The following is a 6584-nucleotide window of genomic DNA, read 5'->3' on the forward strand; positions in this document are numbered from 1 at the left end:
GTAAAACAAGCTTGTGTTTTGGTTTATGAAGGGGAACGAAAGTTGAACCAAGCTCATGGAAATCCATAAATTATATTCTTCTAGAAAAACCACTACATACAGTATGTATCACTAATTTAAAAGTCTGTAAATGGATGAAGAAACTGAAGATGGTCCCCTTTTAAAACTGACAGTGATGATCCTGCATACCACTGCAGGCTTGCTTCTGAAGCTAAGCAGGGTTGGTCCTGGTCAGTCCCTGGATGGGAGACCAGATGCTGCTGGAAGTGGTGTTGGAGGGCCAGTAGGAGGCACTCTTTCCTCTGGTCTAAAAAATATCCCAATGCCCCAGGGCAGTGATTGGGGACACTGCCCTGTGTAGGGTGCCGTCTTTCGGATGGGACGTTAAACGGGTGTCCTGACTCTCTGAGGTCATTAAAGATCCCATGGCACTTATCGTAAGAGTAGGTGTGTTAGCCCCGGTGTCCTGGCTAAATTCCCAATCTGGCCCTCAAACCATCATGGTCACCTAATAATCCCCAGTTTACAATTGGCTCATTCATCCCCCTCCTCTCCCCTGTAACTATTCCCCAGGTCGTTGCTGCAAATGAGAACGTGTTCTCAGTCAATTTACCTGGTAAAATAATGGTAAAATAAAATAAATAAATAAAAAATTACAAAGCAGTACAATTGACAGAATAAATCAACAGATCCGTTCAACTACAATAACATTCTCAGTAACAGTTATAGAAATATTTTTTTCTTGCTGAGACTGTGATATGTTGTTGTTTATCTACCCTAGACTATTAGTTGCTCTGAATAAGAGTGTCTGCTACATGACCAAAATTTAAATGTAAAAACAAATACTTGCAAAGCATGCTGGGTATTATTCCAATGAGCGCCGCCCCCAAATAAGTACACATTTGGTCGGTCCAGACCAGACCAAATCTGAACAAGTCATAGATGTCTAGGCTGTTTCACAAGTTTGAACAGCACAGTACAGTATGGCACAGTTCAGTATAGTAGAGCACAGTAGAGTTTAGTATGGTAAAGGACAGTAGAGGTTTATTCGGTAGAGTACAGTACGGTACAGTTTAATGTCATACAGTACAGTACAGTAAAATGTTATTCTGTAGAGTACAGTAGAGTACAATATGTTGAATCTGTTTGAAATTCACTGCTCTCCTGAGGGACCTTACAGATAATTGTATGTGTTTGGTACAGAGATGACGTAGTTATTCCAAAATCATGTTTAACACTATTATCACACACAGAGGGAGACCATGCAACTTATTATGTGACTTGTGAAACAAATGTTTACTCCTGAACTTATTTAGGCTTGCCATAACAAAGGGGTTTAATACTTATTGACTCAAGACATTTCAGCTTTTCAGTTTTAATAAATTAGTTAAAAAAAATAAAAAATATGAGGTATTGTGTGTAGGCCAGTGACACAACATCTCAATTGAATCAATTTTAAATTCTGGCTGTAACACAACAACATGTGGAAAAAGTAAAGGGCTGTGAATACTATCTGAATCCACAACATGGCAGATACTGAAAAGCCAGAACACATATGTTTTTTCAACAACAGGTTATGGTAAATAATATCAAAGGCTGCACTGACATCTAAAATAATTTATTTCAACCAATCATAAGTCATTTGTCTCAGTGCAATACATGTTCATTGCCCTTCTCTATAAGCATGCTGAAAGTCTGTTGTTAATTTGTTTACAGAGAAATAGAATTGTATTTGCTCAAACACCATTTTTCCCAACAGTTTTCTAAGAGCTGGCAGCAAGCAGATAGGTTGGCTGTTAGAGCCATTAAAGGCTTCTTTACTATTCTTGGGTAGCGGAATGACTTTGGCTTCCCTCCAGGCCTGAGGACAGATACTTTTCTCTAGGCTCAGATTAAAGATATGACAGATAGGAGTGGCTATAGAGTCAGCTACCATCCTCAGTAGCATTTCATTTAAGTTGTCAATAGCAAGAGGTTTGTCATTATTGATTGATTAAAATAATTGGCAACATCAAATGGTTTTGTGATGAATAAGTCATCTGATTCGATGAAATTATAGAGTTAAGTTTGTCTTTCTGCCCATAATTTCCTAATTTTCAAGTACTCCAAAGTTTTTTTCCCCATCATTCTTTATATCATTGATCTTGGCATCATAATACAATTTCTTATTATTATTGTTGAGTTTAGTCACATCATTTCTCAATAGTTTGATCTACACACATCGTAGATCAAACTATTGACCAGAATAAGACCAAAGAGGCACTCCGATTTTATTTAGCAAATTAGAAAATATCACAAACACAAACAAGATTACTCTCCTTATAGTATTCCAGCCTCTAAGGTTTTCCTTTGTCTCTGGCTTTTGAAAACCAGTATAATATTCATTGTCACTACATACCAAATCCTTTGGCCACACATAATGGTTGTGGTCAGGATCAGCCTGTAGTTGGGAGCACCATGTTGTGGATATGTGTAGCTCAAACTACCATTCAATTATATGGTGCCTATACCATTTATTTGGGTCTGACATACTGTATAGCTAGATCTACACGACAGATGTAGTGGGGGAACATGGACTCTTATCAACATTAGATCACTTTTGATGTGAATGTCTGACTAATTTTGGGATGAACTGCCTGTCATTAAGTTTAATTGGAGGGACACTGATTCATCAGTAAATTAATCAATAAAGTAACTATTGAAGCTGATATTGAAATATCTGTTTGCCAGAAAGAAACCTCTAAGGGGACCGATGAGTTCAATTTACATAACCTTATGCTTACGTAGTATGTGCGTAATAGGTCCCCTCCTGGACCTTCAGGCAATGTCTAGTTGGCACATTTCAGGAATCAATACATCTGTGTGGTGGGAGGCTGCTTGTTCTGTGGCCTTATAAATACCCCTGGGAGTCTACAGGATTCAGAAAGCAGTTGTGTAAAAGAATACATGACTACAGCAGGAATACAGCATACGTGTTTGACTCTTTTTTACCGATAGGTGGCGACAGATACATACTTTCTAAGGTAAATCATTCTGGTAAAGGAATTTTTGGTTTAAAAATAATTTCTTGAGACATTAATACATCACAAAAGTAACCTTATATATCTTATATTTAAGTTGAATAGTAATAAACTACATTACAAGTAAAATGCAAGCTATTAGACAATGCTCTGCTTGTGCTACTGGGGCACTTCTACAAAGTCGGCATGACTTCCTTTTGCTCCGGACCAATATGGCCGCGCTCAGAAGAAGCGTTGCTTGTCTCAATTTCTTCAGGTAAATAACTTTATAATAACAACTACATCATTGCAACCTAATGAATTATATTCGTATGCAAACAGATACAGTTTCGTCTAAGATAAATATCGATTTGCTTTAACCACTATAGCTTGCTAATGTCAGCGCTGTTGTTTTCTTTCATTACCTTGCAGGAGCACAGCAGCGAGTGTCCTCAACAGTAGGAAGCCCTCGCGTCAGAGGCTTGTGCGTTTCACGGACGTTTCCAGAACGAGCTTGGCCTCTTTGAGTGTTGGGAGTGGGCTGAGCGCTGTCCCCTTCCTGCTGGTACAGGACCTTTTCTCTTTCTCTGTGCTGAACAACTTGAATAAGGCTGACATCAGATACATGCATGAATCATAAAAATCCCCCTTTCAGCTCTTGTATTAAACTTTTCTGTTTCTCTCTAGCAAGTGGAGAACCTCTCTCATGAACCCCTGATCCGAAGAGCATCCTCTATGGTTACAGACAGTGCAAACACTTACCTCTCCCAGACCACTCAGGCTCTCGTAGACTCCATCACACAATATGCCAAAGTAAGTACCTGAAGCAATCATAGTGGATTTTTGATATCATTCATGCTAAGGTGAACAGTGTGATAATTCTAGCCATTTGAAATATCAAATGTGAATTTAACCAGTAAACCAATGGCATCATGTTACCTAAATGACCCTTCATGTTTTTGACCATGTGTTTGCGTTCTCCTCAGGCTCTCCATACCCTCATCGCCCTCCAGAGGAGATATCTGGCTTCACTGGGAAAACTCTCCACTGCTGAGCAGGATGCCATTTGGCAAGTGATTGTTGGTCAACGTGTTGAGGTAGGTGAATGGTAGTGAATGAAATGTGTACTCAAATACACCAAAAATACACTGTTGTCTTGCAAAGTAATCTTTCAAAAAAATATGAATATTTGTATCCAGTCATCTGGAAAAGCTGTCTTTAGGGTGTCTTGTTTATTTCCAAAGAAATGTTGATTTACCTTCTCACAATCTCACATAGTAAATGCTTTAGTCACTCCTATTTGCCTTTCATCAATGTTTATCATTTATGTTCTAAAAGTAAATATGGTTTGAGCTCTATAAACCTCTCAGGAAAGTAATAAAATGTTCTGATGGGTTTCTCTGTTCTGGCAGGTTGGTGGCAGACTAGATGAATGCAACCGCTTTGAGTCAAACTGGATTAATGCTGTCAACCTGTGTGAAATGGCAGCTGAGGAAGCGTACAACACTGGTATGTGAAAAGGTTGTGTTTAAAAATGTGTGTGACTGTTGTCTATCAGTGTTTTGTTGCTTGTCGTGTTTTATGTTTTTGTGTGTACCCCAGGAAGAATAGCTGCTGCTTTGGCAAAAGCTAATGGGATCCGAATAAACCAATACAACCTGTTTCACTAAAAAGAACTGAACCACAACCTTGAATTGCACAACAATGATACATGCATACACAAGCTAGTGTTAGTGTGGTGTAGTACCTGATGCTCCCTGCTCCCCATGACTGTCCTCAGTCAGCACTGTGATTCTGATACAGACATTAACCTATCAGTGCAGTAATAAACCTGCTAACTCTGAGTAAGGCCCCCATTGTTTGTTTTGTGTATCTCCGTTTCACTACTTTGTAGTTTGCTGTTTGTGCACCCTCTTTCAAGAGCTGTCAGTCTCTCACTTTGGCGAATGTATGGATCAGTAGCTGTTTGTCAATAGGGCTTTGATGGTAAAGAACAAACTCCAGGTCACCATGTACTCTAATTCCCATGATGCAGCACAATGGATGATGGACAGGGGTACCTGCTCAATGTCACCCAGTATTACCATGGATTGACGGTTTCATCTTTGGCCCCTTTTCTCTGTAATGGTGAAATGACTAAAAGACCACCATCTTGTTTGTTTCCCAGGAGCTGAGCTTGCATCCATCACAGCCAAGACCAATTTGCATGTGGCCAAGGTTCAGGTGGAGGAGGTCCGGCAGATATCTGTGGATGCTGAGAGGAAGCTGGCTGAGACCCAGGCCGAGGATATCCAGAGGATGGCGGAGTATGCCTCCTTCATAGAGAGGGGTGGTGATGACGTGCATGAGGCATACCTCAGAGAAGACTAAGAATAATCCTGAGAGTAAAACAAGTTTGAGTAGTTTATTGTGGTTTAGATGCTCAACAAGTCCACCATTTGGGAAGTTCAGGAGTTGTTTTATATTAAATTATGATAAACAAAAAACATGTAGAGAATTTAGTGGCGAATTGAATGACACAAGTGATTATTTTTGTGGATGGAATGTCATGATTCCTTGTATATAAAGCTAAAATTGTGACTTACATTTGAGTTGATTAGTTTCATGCACTTACTATAATCCACACGAACACTAAAAATTATATTTATTTGAATACAGCTTTGAATGTCAACTTCAAGTCTTTAAACTGAAAATAATAATTGACAATCAGGGTGTCCTGAGTGAAATGTATGGACTATGGTCAACATAGCAGTACAGGTATGGTTGCGTTTGTTTATTTGTATTTTATGATATGTAAATGAACTAACTTTATAATAAAAAGTATATTTTTCATAGCTGTTTGGATTGGATTCTGTTTCTTTTGGTTTATAGGAAATTCTCAGAATGAATATACTTGTCATTATAGATTTTAATAAAAGTTATGAAACAATTTAGCTGAAGAATAAAAAAATGCAACATTTGTCTAACTTTTAATGAGAAGGAAGTTCATATTTATTTGTGTGCTATGGGGTTGCCTAAGAGTCAGTGTGAGATCTGTAAAAATGTGGTATTTGGCAGTAAGGATTTTTCTTCTTTACTGTTAATTGTGGGTGAGACCAGATGTCATAGTTGGGAACTGTGTCTGTGCCAACCTGGAGAGAGAAATACCACTGTGGTCCTCTTGGGGATATTCTGTTTACAAAAGTGGGCTGTTTGTCCCTCTAAACTCTGCATAAAACCAGTGACGCCAGTCTATTACGTCTTGAGACATTCATTGACCAATCTTAACAAGGTGCCAAATGTCTTCAGAGTTTCAAGTACTTTTTATGCCAAGAAGTTCATTTTGTGTGTTGCAAAAGTTTTTTATATGCACATCTAGTAGTTGATGGCAAAGTGCAGTTTTCTTCCTCACTATTTTCTCAGGTTTACTAAAAGAGAAAATCGAAATTTGTCTTAGAGGGGCAGATCCAAGTACCATGTCTTTGTTATTTATATCTGCCCTTTCACTCTACACTTTTTCTTTGCTAATAATCCGCACACATTTACTCCTCACAGCTTTTAGTCTATTTTGCTAACTCCTCCTGTCATCACCCAATCCACCATGTC

General features: G+C 38.6%; 1 pseudogene; it reads left to right on the plus strand.

Moving 5' to 3' along the window:
- Window positions 1–3010: 3010 nt before the first annotated feature.
- On the plus strand, window positions 3011–5833 carry LOC129822601 (diablo IAP-binding mitochondrial protein-like; annotated as a pseudogene).
- The last annotated feature ends 751 nt before the right edge of the window (window positions 5834–6584 follow it).

Source organism: Salvelinus fontinalis, chromosome 24, assembly GCF_029448725.1.
Source record: "Salvelinus fontinalis isolate EN_2023a chromosome 24, ASM2944872v1, whole genome shotgun sequence".
Lineage (NCBI taxonomy): Eukaryota > Metazoa > Chordata > Actinopteri > Salmoniformes > Salmonidae > Salvelinus > Salvelinus fontinalis.